An 18,238-nucleotide genomic window follows, 5' to 3' on the forward strand; every position below is an offset into this window, starting at 1 on the left:
TGTTGCTGTCTTCTCAATTTTGACTTTGTATGCATTTGTCCTTAAGGCTTGGTCTTGTGCAGCCAGAATTAGTCCCTCGGTCTCTTTCTTCAATTTTCCTGCTCTTAGCCATTGCCAGGTTTTATTATTATCTGCTTTCCCAGCTATTTTTTTCATGTATTGGCCATGTAGTGCTTTGTCTTCCCATGCCTCTATTCTGTTCTTCATTTGGTCTTTCTTGTAGGCCAGTTTGGTCTCTCCAGTAGTCAGTAAGCCTTCCTGATATACTAATTTCAGTGCATCTTCATCATTGTTCTTCAGATATTCTTCCAAAGCCATTTTTTCTTCTTCAACCATCTGATGTACTTGTAGCATTCCACGCCCACCTATTTGCCTTGGTAGATAAAGTCTGTCAATGTCACTGCGTGGATGAAGGGCATGATTGTCATTGTTTTTCTGGTCTTCCTATCCATTGCTTTTAGTTCTGCTTGAGTCCAGTCCACTATTCCAGCTGTGTACATAATGGCTGGAATTGCCCAGGTGTTGATTGCAGCATTATTATTATTATTATTATTATTATTATTATTATTATTATTATTATTATCGATCATCGCACAGTCAGCCAGATGTTCAGACTGGATTTGGCATTTTGTGTACCTATCGAGTCCTTACCCAGGACCTGGGATAGGCAGATGTGGATGTTTGATGGTATTACAGGTATCGTCGCAGGATGGAAGCAGTTCCTAGTAAGGCCGCCTTTTGCAATTGACTAATAGCGAATTTGTCAATGCCAATGGTGTTCAAGTGGTGCTCCAGTTGTTTTGGGATTGCACCCAAGGAGCCTATTACTATTGGTACTACCCTTGCTTGCTTTTGCCACAGTCTTTCTATTTCTATTTGTAGGTCTTTGTATTTTGTTATCTTCTCCAGTTCTTTCTCTTCTATTCTGCTATCTCCAGGCACTGCCACATCCACTATCCAGACTTTTTTGTCTTTATTATTATTATTATTATTGGATCATCGCACAGTCAGCCAGATGTTCAGACTGGATTTGGCATTTTGTCTACCTATCGAGTCCTTACCCAGGACCTGGGATAGGCAGATGTGGATGTTTGATGGTATTACAGGTATCGTCGCAGGATGGAAGCAGTTCCTAATAAGGCCGCCTTTTGCAATTGACTAATAGCGAATTTGTCAATGCCAATGGTGTTCAAGTGGTGCTCCAGTTGTTTTGGGATTGCACCCAAGGAGCCTATTACTATTGGTACTACCCTTGCTTGCTTTTGCCACAGTCTTTCTATTTCTATTTGTAGGTCTTTGTATTTTGTTATCTTCTCCAGTTCTTTCTCTTCTATTCTGCTGTCTCCAGGCACTGCCACGTCCACTATCCAGACTTTTTTGTCTTTCTTATCGACAATTGTTAAGTCTGGGGTGTTATGTTGCAGGTGCTTGTCTGTTTGAATTCTGAAGTCCCAGAGCAGTTTAATTTTATCATTTTCTATGACTTTCTCTATTTTATGATCCCACCAGTTTTTGCTTACAGGCAAATGATATTTTTTGCAGATCTTCCAATGCACCATTGTTGCTACTTTGTCATGCCGCTGCTTGTAATCAGTCTGTGCAATCTTCTTGCAACAGCTTACCAAGTGGTCCACTGTTTCTTCAGCTTCTTTGCATAGGCGGCACTTACTGTCTGTTGCTGTCTTCTCAATTTTGACTTTGTATGCGTTTGTCCTTAAGGCTTGGTCTTGTGCAGCCAGAATTAGTCCCTCGGTCTCTTTCTTCAATTTTCCTGCTCTTAGCCATTGCCAGGTTTTATTATTATCTGCTTTCCCAGCTATTTTTTTCATGTATTGGCCATGTAGTGCTTTGTCTTCCCATGCCTCTATTCTGTTCTTCATTTGGTCTTTCTTGTAGGCCAGTTTGGTCTCTCCAGTAGTTAGTAAGCCTTCCTGATATACTAATTTCAGTGCATCTTCATCATTGTTCTTCAGATATTCTTCCAAAGCCATTTTTTCTTCTTCAACCATCTGATGTACTTGTAGCATTCCACGCCCACCTATTTGCCTTGGTAGATAAAGTCTATCAATGTCACTGCGTGGATGAAGGGCATGATTCATTGTCATTATTTTTCTGGTCTGCCTATCCATTGCTTTTAGTTCTGCTTGAGTCCAGTCCACTATTCCAGCTGTGTACCTAATGACTGGGATTGCCCAGGTGTTGATTGCCTTTATGGTATTTCCTCCATTGAGTTTGGACTTTAAGATCTTCTTCACTCTCTTGATGTATTCACCTCTAATCTTTTTCTTGACTTCAGTGTGCTTGATGTTGTCAGCTTGAAGGATACCCAAGTATTTGTAGTATTCTTCCTCATCCAGACTCTTAATGTTATTTTCGTGGGGCATCTTGATTCCTTCAGTTTTCACTATTTTTCCTTGTTTGATAGTAAGTGTGGCACATTTGTCCAAGCCAAACTCCATTACAATATCTTGGCTATATATACGGACAGTGTTGAGCAGCGATTCTATTTCAGATGATGTTTTTCCATACAGCTTCAGATCATCCATGTAAAGGAGGTGGGATATTATTATTACTATTATTATTATTATTATTATTATTATTATTATTATTATTATTATTATTATTATTATTATTATTATTATTATCTTTGTCGGTTCTATAAATAGTTGATTCAGAATATAATCATTTACTATATCTAAAAATTTGGTCTCATCATGCCCAGAATACATTTCACAATCTATGTGAGAATAAATAAAATCATTCATTATTAGCACTTCTTCATAGATAACAATCTATTTTTTTCCCCAATCAGATGATAAACTTTTGTTTCTTGAACATCAGGTTTATATGGATCATAGGATATCCTTAGTACTAATTTGGAGATGGATATGATTCAGTAGAAGTATTTTACCTATTTCTAAGCTATTCTTTAGGACACTATATGGTGCCTCTGAAAAATAGGGCAACTCTGTTCCTAGTATGTCCTTCTCTTTCTTTTGTAACAGAGGTTATAGGGAATCCTTGACTTATGACTGTAATTGAGTCTGAGAATTAGGGATCTAAGTCATGAAAGTCACATAACCAAACACTTGTTTACAATCTTTTTATGGCAGTCATTAAGTGAAGGCAGCAGTCATTAAACAAATCTATTATTCATTAAGAGTTAGTTTTTGCCAGAAAGTGGAAGTAAATGCCATTTTCAAGCAAAAGGTCCAGCAACAAGATGGTTGTTAGAAATTCAAAACCAAGTCATAAATTCTTTTTTTTTGGGGGGGGGAGGGAAGTCCCCTGTAATTTTGAATGGTCACTAGGTCACAGTAAGTTGAGGATTACCTGTATATTCAGAGATAACTGTATCTCATTGGTTGTTTCCATTCTCTTAGGTTTCTGTAGTAGTAAACAATTTGTTTTTTTCCAGCCCCAAGCCCTCCAACTGTCCTATCTTAGATCAGAGGCAACTACTTGCCTATAACCATTTAAAAAGAGTCTCATCCTATTTTTTTTAAAGTTGTCTCTTTCATAGTGACCCTTGGTAGCTTACACAATATGATTAAAACATACAAAGTAACAAAAGAAAAGCAGATATTTATTTGGCATGTCCTTTTATCCTTTTGACCTTGTAGTTTTCTTGACTAATAATAGCCATTTCTAAGATACAAATGGTTCCCCTTTGAACAATTATAAAAATTCTTCTAGAAGTGATTTTTTCCCATATTGGAACTCCTTTTGTCTTCTTGACATTCCCATTAAAATCCATTTAGAAACTGATTTGCTACCAAGTTATATTATGAATAAAAGGATATAGCCTGTGCCTCATAAAACTAAACTCCCTCCTTCTGGCCTTGTTGTCTCATGCCTATATTGAAATCATTTAATTAACTGTCCCTGTGCATGGAACAGACAGCATTTCCAACAAAATGGCAACCCTAGTTTTCAACAATCCAAATTTGCCTCCCTACACTTTTGACTCTGGCCACTTGTGCCAGAGCGACCATAGAATTGACTACCCACTGGAACATCTAGATTACTCATGGGTGAGTAATTAATTTCCCCAAGAAGCCACATGAGAACCTGGGACTGTTGTGTCACCTGATTTGAGGTCCTCAAACTCCATCACGTCAACTCCTTAGGCTGCTCCAGGTGAGAGCCAAGTCCAAGCAGGTGCAGAAAAGCGTTTCTCTTATCGTCCTTCTGTGGCTGCCAGCTGACTGAAGGAAGGCACAGAGACTGCACAGAGCCAGACCTGACTCGGGTTCTTCTCCTGCCCGTTATAGCACACTTATTTATATTTAATTTCTAATTTCCCGTTAACTTTATGCAGGCCAGACATGAGCAGCCAAAGGGCTGGATGATGCCTGGAGGCCATAAAATGTCCAGGTCGGATCTAAATGGTTTGTGATGTCTGTAACCTTAGCATCAGGAAAGCAAATTTATCTGAGCTACAGAAATTATTAAGATGTACCTCGTGATTGTAAAGGTTGCAAAACATAACTATTTCTTTGCCCTTTTTGCATCTGCCGTTAGTTGCCATTGGCCCTGTTTTGATGATTTGGTCCTTTCTTAGAGAAAGCAATACTGAAGTTCACCTAAAGAGTTGCTGTGAAGAATATGCTCTGCATCTGGCAGATAAATTCAGTTGCATTCATTCTGTGTTGGATTCCAGTCTTATGGCGCAATCAACTGAGGTGGTGGGAGTTTTATATCTTACAAGTGAAAAGGGTTTGAGGCCCTGGAACCTGAGGAAATGGGCAGGGCCCTCTCAGCTGCTAGTTCACAATGGTGCTTAGATCTGTGAACTTCTAGGCTAATTAAGGCCATGCGGGAGAAGACACGTGAGTGGGTCTGGGTGGTAGTTAATTCTTGCTTGAGAGGGGGAATTGTCCTGCCACCTCTTAAAGAGATATTGGTGCGCCCCCTCCTCAAAAGACTATCGCTTAACCCAGGTAGCCAGTCACCTTATAGGGAAGAGGGTAAAAAGATGGTCACATGGCAGCTTCAGAGAAACCTGTATGAGGCAGATTATTTAGACCACTTCCAGCAAAATATAATAATTAATAAATAATCAGGGTTCAGACCTGGGCTCTAGACTGAGACAGCACTGACTGTGTTAGTGTATAACATCTGGTGGGAACGGGATGGAGGTAATACATCCATCTCGGCTCTTCTCAATATCTCAGTAGCATTGCTAGATGTAAATCAAGGTGCTGGTGATCATCTTTAAAGTCAAACAAGGTTTGGGATCAGATTAACTCAGGTATCACCTTTTCCCAAAGAGTCTCTATCCGTCCAGCCCAATCTAGCAGAATGCTGCAGATCCCATCAGCCAAAGTGTCGGCTGGTGGGGACTAGTACAAGGGGTTTTTCTGTAGTGGCCCCTTTTCTATGGAATATCCTTCCTTTAGTTCAGCGGTTCTCAACCTGTGGGTCACGACCCTTTTGGGGGTCGCATGAGCCTTTCACAAGGGTCACCTAAGACCATCGGAAATAGGCAGGGCTTGTCAACCGCCTTCTCTCCCTCCCCCCCTCCGCTCTACCTCACTTGTTTATGGAAAATATACTGCTTGGCTCCAGTCTGCACGAACTCTACCAAATGTGCCCTGCAAGGGGCGCATGAATAGCGCAGGCGCAGAGCAAGACCCCGCCCTCCCCAGAGACTCATTGTGCAGCAACCAGATTGACTTCTTCTCGTGCACACAGGTCAGCGAAGGGGAGGCCACCGCAGCACCCAACTCCTGCGCCCGTCAGCTGGCAACCCCCGAATTTGCGCTTGTCAGCCGGGAAGTCTGGCAATGGCCACCAGTCTCCTTTGCCACCCAGTCCGTCCTTGACTCCTCCTCCGCCTGTTCATGTCGAGCCCGCTGGGGCTTGACAGGGAGAGGGGGAGGGAAGGAGGAAGGGACTCCTCCTCCTCTCCTAAGCTTCAAAGCACAATCAGAGTGCTTGCACTTAAAGCGGTATATAAGTCTCATAAATAAATAAATCAGCTTCCCAAGGGCACCACAATCCTCATGAAAGCAGGGAGGGAGAAGCAAAGGGGGCGAGAAAGCTCGCGGCAGGCTCGAAGGAGCATCTGTCAGCATTGGTCACGAGAAGTTCCCCACAAACCCAGGGAAGGAGTGGAGAAAAGGATCCCCCTTTGGGAGGAAACCGCCACCTTCTTCTCGTTGGCTTTGCGTTCTTCTGTTCCTTGGCAGCCAGGCTGCCAAGCCTCTGCTGGCTGGAACTTCATATCCTTCCCTCCCTCTTGGTCTCTTCCTCCTTCCCTCCCTCTCCCATTGTCCCTTCCTTCCTTCTTTTCCTTCAACTCCCTCTTTGTCCCTCCTTCCCTCCCTCTCTCCCCTTGTCCCTTCCTTCCTTCCTTTCCTTCGCCTCCCTCTTTGTCCCTCCTTCCTCCCTCTTTCCCCTTGTCCCTTCCTTCCTTCCTTCCCTCTTGTCCAGGATTGGGGCAGCTGATCTGCGCTTCTGCAGAGCAGCCAAGAAACAGGTCAGCTATAGCTGCTCTCCTTGGCTCCTGCCCAGCAAACTTGCTCAAGCTTTGCTAGAAAACATGCTGCTTGCTAATTTAGCAGAAGCGCGAGTCAGCTGTAGCCCAGCGCTGATGCTGGGGCTTCTGCTAACTTAGCAAGCGGCTTGTTTTCTGGCGAAGCTGAGCAAGTGAGCTGGGTGGAGCTCTCCTCTGCCTCTGGCAGCCTGTCCCCCTCCCCTTGTCCCTTCCTGGGCACGGAGGGGGTGAGGAAGGAAGGGACAAAGAGGGAGGGAAGGAAGGGACAATGAGAGAGGGAAGGAAGGAAGGAACAATGGAAGGGAGGGAAGGAAGGGACAAAGAAGAAAGGAAGGAAGGAAGGAAGGAAGGAAGGAAGGAAGGAAGGAAGGAAGGAAGGAAGGAAGGAAGGAAGGAAGGAAGGGGAAGGATAGAAGGAAGGGACAATGGGAAAGAGGAAGGGAAGGAGGAAGAGACTAAGGGAGGTGAAGGAAAGGAAAGAAGGAAGGAAGGGAGGGACAATGGGAGAGAGGGAGGGAAGGAGGAAGAGACTAAGGGAGGTGAAGGAAAGGAAGGAAAGAAGGAAGGAACAATGGGAGAGAGGGAGGGAAGGAGGAAGAGACTAAGAAGGAAGTGAAGGAAAGGAAGGAAAGAAGGAAGGGACAATGGGAAAGAGGGAGGGAAGGAGGAAGAGACTAAGGGAGGTGAAGGAAAGGAAGGAAAGGAGGAAGGGACAATGGGAAAGAGGGAGGGAAGGAGAAAGAGACTAAGAAGGAGGTGAAGGAAAGAAGGAAGGGACAATGGGAAAGAGGGAGGGAAGGAGGAAGAGACTAAGGGAGGTGAAAGAAAGGAAGGAAAGAAAGAAGGAAGGAAGGGACAATGGGAGAGAGGGAGGGAAGGAGGAAGAGACTAGGAAGGAGGTGAAGGAAAGGAAGGAAAGAAGGAAGGGATAATGGGAAAGAGGGAGGGAAGGCGGAAGAGACTAAGGGAGGTGAAGGAAAGGAAGAAAAGAAGGAAGGAAGGGACAATGGGAGAGGGAGGTGAAGGAAAGGAAGAAAAGGGACAAGGGGAGAGAAGGGAGGAAAGGAAGGCAGGCACCCACCCCAGAGACCCACAGATTCCCCCCCCACAGGCACTCTGCAACCTGAGTGATCAGCTGGCCACGCCCCCTGGCCATTGATCACGTGACCCTGGGACACTGTGAATGTCATAAGTATGAATCAGTTGTCAAACATCCGAATGTAAATCACATGACCCTGGGGTTGCTGCAACAATCATAAGTGTGAAAAATGATCATAATTCGCTTTTTCAGTGCAGTTGTAACTTCAAACAGTCACTAAGCGAATTGTTGTAAGTCAAGGACTACCTATACTTTCCCATTTTTTTCTTTTTTTGGGGGGGTCAAGTTTTTGATACCCCCCAGTCAGCAGGATGGGGGGGGTTGAGGGTCACCACAACATGAGGAACTGTATTAAAGGGTCGCAGCATTAGGAAGGTTGAGAACCACTGCTTTAGATATTAGAATAGCCCTAACTCTGTTAAATTTTCTTAAGGCTCTGAAACCCTCATTATGTTCCCGAGCCTAGAATGCTGAATGTGTTAAAGTTCCAGTTTCCTAGCTGTATTGTTAATTGGCCAAATATCTCACTGCTACGTATATTTATTTTGGGTGTTCTTATTGTTTATTGTTTTAAAAGTGTTTTTAGTGTTTTGATTGTAATATTTTTTGAATTGTAAAGATCACCACAGATGGGGACTGCAACCAAGAAATTAAAAGATGCTTGCTCCTGGGGAGGAAAGCTATGGCAAATCTAGACAGCATACTAAAAAGCACCCTGCCAACAAAAGTACGTATAGTCAAGGCCATGGTTTTCCCAGTTGCAATGTATGGCTGTGAAAGTTGGACCATAAGAAAGACTGAGCACAAAAGAATTGAGGCCTTTGAACTATGGTGCTGGAAAAGACTCCTGCGAGTCCTCTGGACTGCAAGGCGATCAAACCGGTCAGTCCTAGAGGAGATCAACCGTGACTGCTCTTTAGAACGCCAGATCCTGAAGTTGAAACTCAAGTACTTTGGCCACCTAATGATAAGGAAGGACTCACTGGAGAAGGGCCTAATGCTGGGAAAGATTGAGGACAATAGAAGAAGGGGATGACAGAGAATGAGATGGCTGGATGGAGTCACTGAAGCAGTAGGCGTGAGCTTAAATGGACTCCAGAAGATGGTAGAGGGCAGGAAGGCCTGGAGGAACGTTGTCCATGGGGTCATGATGGATCGGACATGACTTCATAACTAACAACAACAACAACAAAGAGTCATTGATTCATATGGGAGACTATAGAAATTGAACAAACAAACAAATGCCTCATGCATTAGTGGTGAATGGGGAGGAAGAGCTGTCTCTTTACCCTTCAAATACTGTGTAAGGGATCCTTTTCCTCCTCCTTGAAGATCTCAAAATCACTTCTAGAACTGTGGAGGCATCACAGCCACTGAGACGTCAGAGACTGGGATCAGCTACCTTATCCCTGAAGGTTGCCAACTTCTGCGTCTTTTTGTCCCTCCATGAATATTGGTCTTAAAGGAACAAATTTACTTCCAAAGAACCAGCTTGCTACAGAATCACATATGAGTAACTTTTGCCAATAAAGAGACAGACAGTATATCATATTTAGAGAATACCGTTCCTGTTTATGTAATTGCTTGTAAGTTGTTTTTTGTTATGATTAATGCTTAACATGAGGCAAATTCATTTTTAGCTATAAAGAAGCATTGATACTTTATTAGTCAGGATTCTCTTGCGCTTGAAAAACTAGCTTCATAAAAGCATTTGCAATAAATTTACAATAAAACTGTACCAAACCAATACAATTCAATTAAATATTGTAAAAATAATCCTGTAAAACAACAAAGATTTAAAGTGAGAAAATGTATAAAAAGAGAAAAACATAATGGGCAAGATCCTACAATTTTAGGGCTATCAAACTGATCCCACGTCTGGTGTCTGCCAGTTTGATCTTCAGGCATCTCTGATGCCTATCTCAAACAAGATGTGGTCATGGAGATGAGAAGAAGAGGGCTTCAAAAGACAGGACTAACATTTAATAAATGGCTCACTAATGTTAACTAATTGAAATATGTGTAAATGTGTACTTTAATATTGCCAATACCTGGCAAGGCATATTCTAACCCAAACAAATTTGCACTCTGCCTTTAACCACTCTACAAAACAATAATTAAGTCATAACAGACTTCAGATAAAACATTTGAAATCTTACATGCTATTTCCAGATACAGTTGTTCCAGCAATGCCAATGAAGTTGGTGAAAAGCATTTTGGCATCTAAAGATAACATCTAGATCTAAGGATACAACCAAATTAAGATTCTGAGTTTTCAAAAGAAAGAGCAGCCATTTCAAACAAGTTGTTTATATCTTGTTTATATCAAACAAGTTGTTTATATATATACATTGCTTACTGGTGTACACCACTTAGAGAGTGCTTGCACTTAAAGCGGTATATAAGTCTCATAAAATAAATAAATAAATAAATAAATAAATCTTGACTATTCAGTGCACAATATGAAATTAAATTGCTGACTGCACAATCTGGTTATTGTCAGGTGCTTTAAAGTATTCATCCTGTTTACTTTCATAATAACCCTGCGAAACAGGTCATGATTATGTTCATTTTACAAAATAGAAGCTGAATAGGGAGGAAGTGCTTTAAAAAGAGACAAACAGAGATCCAACAACTTTAACTTGACTTTTCTATAGTCATTTCAGACAATCAATACAATTTCCTTTTACACTAGAAGCTTCTGTTTTTCCAAATTCAGCCTCTTGTTCCTCCATCAAAATCTCTGCTGCCAATGAGGAGGCTGACTACAGATGAAACCTGACGGAAGATTCAGTATTTGATTTCACTTATAGGATGGATTTAGTGATATCAGTGAAAAAATGTTTATATAAAACTGAGTTTTGACAATTGCCAAGTTACATACCCTCATGAAAAAATACATAATTAAAAATGGGTACCACTCAGCAAACTGCCAAAAAAATTGTGTCAACAAACAGGTGTTACAAAACGTAACAGAACAAATCTGCACATATAGTAGGTAGCCAGTAAGCAATAAAGTATTATCAATACAACTCTGTATTGCCAAAAGAAAATTAAATAGATTTTTCAATAGGCAACAAAGTCTTTTATGCAACATTCTGATATACAATTTATGAACACTTGCTGTGATTCAGCAATGAAGAAACAGAATTGGTATAAGCTCAGAGGCTAATCTCCTAGTAGTACCTCCAAGACTCCAAATGTTTCATGGTGCTGACGAAGAGTTCCAGTCATGGCTGAAAATCTTCATAAGTACCAGAATACAGTTTTTAGGTATGTGATTGTTCTCCATCCAAAATCCTAATACATATACAAACAGCTAGTGCCCCACACTAAACCATAATGTTTATCTGATTTTAACTCAGTGATTATTTCATTTATAAATGAAGCTAGTCAAAATGGCTTGTTTAAAAAACATGGTTAAATGTACGATCAAAGCTAGTCACCCACAGCAATTTGGATTGCAGTCCTAAAATTATACAGTATTGATAATGTTTACCAGCAATGATGGAAGCTGCCATCAAAAACATCCGGAGGGAAAATAATTGCCTATATTTGGACAATATTTTATATGTTGGCATAAAATTCACAGAATAAACTCTAGAGCAAGAAAGCAGAGTGATTGTCTATACTTACATTCTTTACTCATTTACTACAGATACTTTAGCCATACAGGCTTTCAATTTGAGGCATATATGCCAACCTGAATAGGACTCAAATGCAAAGCAATTTGATGGTCTCTATATTATTGACAGAAAGGGCAATAATGTACTAAAAGAGAATCGGAACAATTTCAAATGTAAAAGTCTTTGGTATCTGATATAAAAGTAAATGCTTATTTGAATCATATTTGCTCCCTTAGTTTTCCACTGTTGACTTTTACAACCATACAAAAATTTGGGCAGCTTCTCTAAGCAAATAGCATCTAGCCCGTAGCCTTATATACCACTCCATAGTGCTTTACAGCATTCTCTGGGCAGTTACACTCTCTGGGCAGTTGCCTCCAATAATCTGGGTCATCATTTTACCAACCTCAGAAAGATAGAAGGCTTAAATCAACCTTGCGCCAACTCCAGGCTATGGGCACAGTTTGCTTGCAATACTGCATTCTAACATTTGCGCCATGAAGGCTCTTCTTACAGCGTGGAAGAAGAATGTTCATATTGTGCGATACTCAAATTTTCAAATACAATATTTCAAATACAATGCTTTAATCAGCTTCCCTGTTCTTCATATCCACCATCCACCAATCTATATATGTAAATAAGCATACCCATTTATTCTTCCTCATTGAAGAATTCATATTCTCTGAAAACCTAAATCTCTGAAAAATAGTTATCCAATAACTATCCATAAGAAGCAAATGAAATGGGAGTTAAAGCGCATTATGGACTTGGTTATTTATACAGTTGGTTAATGTTAGTTAGAGTTTGATTATTATATTTGTAACCCTGTACTCAGCTCTGGGAAGTGGGGGAGGGAGTGGGGGCGGTTAGGGTGGGTGGGTTTGGGGTGTATACTGTAATTTTTATAAAACTTTTCAATAAAAAAAGAAGCAAATGAAATGCTTGGTAATACAATGCAGAATAGGCCTGTTTTTAACAAATGTAATAAAATTCAGGTTTCAAAGTAATTTATGTGCTAGGTCCATTCTGAGTTGGAAGCATGAGCTGGAAAGTCACAAAGGAATTGAGAATTAACTGAAAAGAGAGAGATAATATGAGGAGCCCTCCTTTACATATGAAACAGGCAGAACAATTTGAATTTGAATGAAAGGAAGTTAAATGATAGGACAATGTATGGATTTTTCCATTTAATTTCACTAATATTGCCAGAGCCAAAAATATTGGCTCTGGCAATATTTTTCAATTTAAATTGATCTCCGCAATGAAAAAAAATAGAAATGTAAAATATTAAATTCCATATCTACCACTATGCTATTTTAGCTGATAATAGATTCTAGAAGGCAGTATTTTCAATATTAAGCAAAAATCAAAAGAACACAGGGGTATAACCTAAAACTAATAGGAGGAAAGTTCAGAGATAATGTTAGAAACTATTACTTCACAGAAAGAATAGTGGAAGTTTGGAACCAACTTCCAGCAGAGGTAGTGGGTCAATCATCAGTAACTGAGTTTAAATGTGCTTGAGATAAACATGTCTCTTGTCCCATAAAATTTTTAAAAATAAAAAAATAAAAATAATGAATGAATGAATAAATTAATTAAAATTTAAAAAACCAAAACAAGCTCAATGGGTAGACTCGATGAATCACTACATTTTTTTCTGCAGTCACTTTTCAATGTGTCTATGTTTCCAGATTTCATACTAAAATAACCAGAATTGGAAATATATATGCTAGTCCAGCTTGACAGGGATTTAGGCACCTGGGAATTTCCAACCCCAACCAAAACTCTGCCCTGCTATATTGTTGTCAATTAGTCAACAGAAGGGGTGTTGTCTTACCTGAACGCCTTTTCTCAGCATAGAGATGGAGAATCCACCAATGGGTAAACTCTGTCTTCCTGCCCATTAGATCAAGTCAGTCAAACTTGCCACGCCCATCCTGGACTAGGACACACCAAGTCTCGATGAGGGCGAAAGCCGTTGACCATAGTCTGACGTGTTAGCTCCTAGAACCCTAACACCGGTCCTGACGGACCAGAATGGGTAGGAGTGGATTCTCCATCTCCATGCTGAGAAAAGGCGTTCAGGTAAGACAACGCCCCTTCTCCAGCACAGGAGATGGAGAATCCACCAATGGGACATATCAAAGCCTCACTGTCCCTGCGGGAGGGAAGCAGTCAGGTCCAGTGTCAAGTCCCTAGGTACCACTTGTTGGAGAACCCTCCGACCAAAGGAGGTTTCCGCAGAGGCAAACTTGTCTAGCTTGTAATGCCTCACAAATGGTAAAGGCAAAGACCATGTTGCCGCCCTACAAACTTCCCTGATGGACGCCTGAGTGGCCCATGCCGCAGAAGTAGCCGCACTGCGCGTCGAGTGGGCTGTGATACGACGTGGAACTGGCAGGGAATGCAACTGGTATGCCCCTGCAATGCAAGCACTGATCCATCTGCCTATCATAGAGGCAGACACCCTCCATCCCTTAGAAGAATGCGGAAGGCAGCTGTCCGCTTGATATAGCAGCGGAGGGCCCTATGGACGTCCAGAGAATGCCATTGCCGTTCCATGTCATGAGACAGATTAGGGCAGAAATCCGGAAGCACAATTTCCTGAGCCTTATGGAACAGAGTGTTGACTTTTGGAATAAAAGTGGGGTCCAAACGAAGGACCACTCGGTCCCGATGAAAAATGCATAGGTCATCCCTGATGGAAAGCACCGCCAACTCAGAAATCCTGGCAGATGTAATCGCCACCAGGAAGGCGACCTTGAGAGACAAGGATCGCAGATCACAAGTTCTGAGAGGCTCAAAAGGCGGCCTTGTGAGGGCCTGTAGAACCTGCGGCAACTCCCAAGTGGGATATCTATGAACTACGGGGGCCTTAGTGTTGGTGGCGCCTTTGATGAAGGAGCGAATCAGAGGATGTTGACCTAATGGCACCGAGTTGTCACAGGTAAGTAAGGTGGAAAGAGTTGCCACCTGCCTGCGTATGGTATTAGATGCCAAGCCCTTGTCAAGACCCTCCAGTAAGTAGTCCAAGATTCGTGGAACTGTTAAATCTGAGATAGTCAAATGGTGTCTTTCGCACCACTGACAGAAATTCTTCCATGTAGAATCATAGATACAGTTTGTCGCAGACTTTCGGGAGGCCTAAATCATGCAGATGACGCCTGGTGAACAGGATTCCTCTGACAGGATCCGGCGTTCAAGTGCCAGGCGGTTAATTGGAGCCACTGGGGATCTGGATGATGGAGAAATGCGACCTGGGGGAATCCTCCATGGAGGAGACCCGGAGAGGCTCACCAGGTCGGCAAACCATGGCCTCCATGGCCAATATGGAGCCATGAGGAGCATCTCTGCCCTCTCCTGCAGGAGTTTGTGGATGACAGCCGGAATCAAGGGGATAGGAGGAAACGCGTAAAGCAGGCCCTCCGGTCAAGGACCTCGAAGAGCATCCGCTCTCTCCGCCCCTGGGGACGGGAATCTGGAGAAGAACCTCAGGAGTTGGGAATTTGCCGGAGAGGCAAACAGGTCTATGATCGGCAGGCCGAACCTGTTGGATATCTCCCTGAAGAGGTCAGGGTGCAGGCACCATTCTGAGTGGCCCACTATTAACCTGCTCAGGAAGTCTGCCTGTCAGTTCGTCTCCCCCAAGATGTGGTCGGCTCTGATGGAGGCGAGGTTGGTCTCTGCCCAGGAGCCCAACAACTGGGCCTCAGCCATGAGGGTCCTGGAATGGGTACCCGCTTGCCGGTTCACATGGGCCTTTGCCACCATATTGTCCGTAAGGACCAGCATGTGTTGCCTCGCAACCTTGTTGTGGAAGTGGCAGAAAGCCAGGTGTATGGCTCTGAGCTCCAACCAATTGATGTTGTGCCTCAGGTCTGACTGGGACCACCGCTCTTGAGCCAACTGCGACTGAAGGTGTGCTCCCCAACCGAACAGACTGGCGTCTATCATAAGCATGAGCCGAAGGGGCTCCTTGAAGAAGGACCCTCTAGCTACCGCTGGTAAGGACCACCACCTTAGAGACCGTAAGGTCTGGGAAGGGACCCTTACCCTTTGGTTGGAGGAGCTGGTGCCCAACCTTTGGAAGGGAGCAGGAACCACTGGAGGTTCCTGGAATGTAGCCTGGCCCAGGGTACAATCGCTATGCACGATATCATCTTTCCCAGAAGCTGGGAAAGAACTGCAAGCAACACTACGCGTTCCCTGCATACTTTGAGGACCAGGTTCTGGATACTGTCCCGACGTTCCTGGGACAGGTAAACCTGGCAGCTGACCATGTCTATGGTGACACCTAGATGTAAGAGCCTGGTCGAGGGAACTGTCTGGCTCTTTTGAAAGTTTACCGAGAACCTGTGGTCCTGGAGGACCCTGATCACCAATATCAGGTCCGACTGGGTGTCATGGAGGGACGACTGGATGAGGATGTAGTCCAGGTAGCATTGAACGCATACTGGTACCAGTCTCAGGTGTGCGGCGAGCACCGCCAGGATGCCCTTGAAGCCGATGACAGGCCGAATGGCAGGGCTCTGTACTGGTAGTGATGGCTTATATAAGTGAACCTGAGGAACCGCCGGTGGTCGGGGAGGATGGGGATGTGGAGATTTGCTTCCGTGAGGTCTATGGATGTCAGGAAGTCCCTGTTTCTTACGCTTCCCAAGATGGACTGGAATGTTTGCATCTTGAATTTCCGGTATGCAATATGGGAATTCAGACCTTTGAGATCTAGAATCACCCTCCATCCTCCCGAGTCTTGGGAACCACAAAGAGGATGGAATAAAATCCCCTGTCCCTCTGACCGGCTGGCACCGGTTCTATGGCCTTTATGTCTAAAAGATGACGAATGGCCTCCTGCATGAGGCCCTTCTTTATGGAGGTTCTTTGATTGAGGGCAAGAAATGAAGCGTTCTGGAGATCTGGACACAAATTCCAGGGACAGGCTGTGTTGGATGGTTAGGACCCAGGAGTCTGTGGTGGTGGCCATATCGCCAGAGAGTGTGGATAAGGACAAGAGGGGGACAGGGGTTCATCCACTGTTGGCACCTCCAGTGCGTCAGCCAAGTCTGGTGCAGCACTGAACAATTTCTTGTCCGTTCTCCCCAGAGGAGGGAAGGTGCCAGGGGAGACCCATTGCTTCCGAACTTTTAGGAAAAGAGATGGACAAGGGACATGGTGTTGAGTCACAACTGGCTCAGAAAACACCAGGTTCGGATCTGAAGCGGGTGCAGGGTCCGACTGAGGAATCCTATCGGGGCCTATATTGGCAGTTGCACTGGCCTTGCGAAACAGAGGCAAGAAAACAGCTGGGTTAAAAAGACCTCCAAATGGAGGGGAGTCTGGGAGAGGGTCCTCCTCCTCCAACCATGGTATATCAGGTTGTTCGTAATCTGGAGATACTGTAAGAAGAACGGGATGGTGAGGGAGGCCCATGGTACTCTGGTGCTCCCGACTAGTGAGGGTAGGATGGGGGAAAAGATACCACTAATTCAGCTCTGGGCATGTGGTAGGCGCTGGCAGCAAGCGCCTGGTCAACCGCCTGAGAACTTAGGGTTTGAGGGCGATCGCCAGGAGGGGTGGTTTTGGGCTCAGTTGCCCTGAGTCCAGCAGCCATGGGGATGAAAGTCGCCTCTGGGGCTGAATGTGGGACCCGCAGCGCCAATGGAGGTTGGTGAATGGTGGGACCTTGATCCACCCCAGGAAAAGGGGTGTGCAGGAATCCCTACTGGTGACCAGACCCCCTGGAAAGAGGTCGAGGGCCCCAGTGGAAGATCAAAGAGTAAGGCCTCTGCCTGTTCCGCCTCTGCCCTGGCACAATCACTCGCATGATGACCTCCTGCTGGCCTGTTTCGCTGCCAATTTAGAAGGCTTCCTGTGCAGATGGCCTTAGCCTTGGCCGTGATCCTGCCTGCTGCCTCCTGGTTGGAGGACCTGTGCCTCTTCCGGCTAGTGGATGAAGGTGAGGTATCCTTAGGCTGGAGAGCCGTGGTATCCTCCATCCTGAGGAGAGTTATCTCAGGAGTGCTAAGAGGTAACTCTGGCAGTGGATCAATTGGCGGGTAAGTAGTTGGAGCAGGGGAATGTTAATGTCATCCTACTCCCCTGGCCACCAGACCGGTAATGACCCTGGGGGGCCCGGTCATGTCTACCGCCGCAGCAAAGTCAGGTGAGTGACGACAGCCAGCCAGTTCATAGGATACGCAGTGGTGACAAGGCCAACAAGATGATGAGTGTCAGCATAGTATACGCAGCGGGTAGATATGCGGAGGTGGCACAATCACTCACGTGATGACCAAATGCATAGCCCGCTAAATGGTGGCCAGGAGGGAGATGAGGCATCAGATTGAGGCCTGTTGGGGCCTAGTTTATGCAACTAACCTGTCAGGGCACGCAGTGTCTCTCTAACCAAGCGAAAGACTCCCCCTGAGAAAATGACGATCTGTTTCAGGAAAGGGAGTCTGAATGTGAAACTGAGCTAGTCCCAATCCTGCCCTGATACCTGGCGAAGGAGAAAAAATCGAGTATGTAGGCCGTACAAGATGGCAGCCGTAACTCTTCAGTTCCTCCCTCAGTCCCCCTGTAGGGGGAAACAAGGCGGATTATTTGATAAAGTCAGGAATCCTCCCCCCCCCCGCGTGCCCGTCGTATCTCTTGGATGGCAGCTACAGCAGCCATGCGTCCAAAATAGCGGCCGCACTAATGGAAGTGCTGCGGACCCCAGGGGGTCTGCAGGCCAAGACCTGCATGAGCTTCATGAGGCCTAGGGAATCACCTGGCTGTCGCACGCTGAGAAATGGTCAATTTAGCCACGGCAGATTGCCACGTGGTTTTCAAAATGGCAGCCACAATGCCGCAGCTGCAGGGAGAGCCTCCCAGTGCCCCCAAGACAGGCTGGAAGCAATGGGGGCTAACTGGTTTAGGTGCGGCGGAGCGCCACACGGCTTTCAAAATGGCAGCCGCAATGCCGCGGCCGCAGGGAGAGCCTCCCAGTGCCTCCAAGAGGGACTGGAA

At 44.5% G+C, this 18,238-nt stretch overlaps 1 protein-coding gene across 26 annotated transcripts in view; it reads right to left on the reverse strand.

The window, feature by feature from the left end:
* The window catches only part of LOC120303552 (speckle type BTB/POZ protein), an 86,896-nt gene that overhangs the window by 23,795 nt on the left and 44,863 nt on the right, over positions 1–18,238 (reverse strand). For 3 of the 26 annotated variants that reach the window (XM_039333251.1, XM_039333252.1, XM_039333262.1), the window contains exon 3: positions 9,761–9,843. The exons of the other annotated variants lie outside the window; for them this stretch is intronic. The gene's annotated coding sequence lies outside the window, so the exon portion shown is untranslated. The remainder of the gene's footprint in view (positions 1–9,760; positions 9,844–18,238) is intronic. 26 annotated transcript variants of the gene reach the window in all.

Source organism: Crotalus tigris, unplaced genomic scaffold (genome assembly GCF_016545835.1).
Source record: "Crotalus tigris isolate CLP2741 ecotype Arizona unplaced genomic scaffold, ASM1654583v1 scf7180000024472.5447098, whole genome shotgun sequence".
Taxonomy (NCBI): domain Eukaryota; kingdom Metazoa; phylum Chordata; class Lepidosauria; order Squamata; family Viperidae; genus Crotalus; species Crotalus tigris.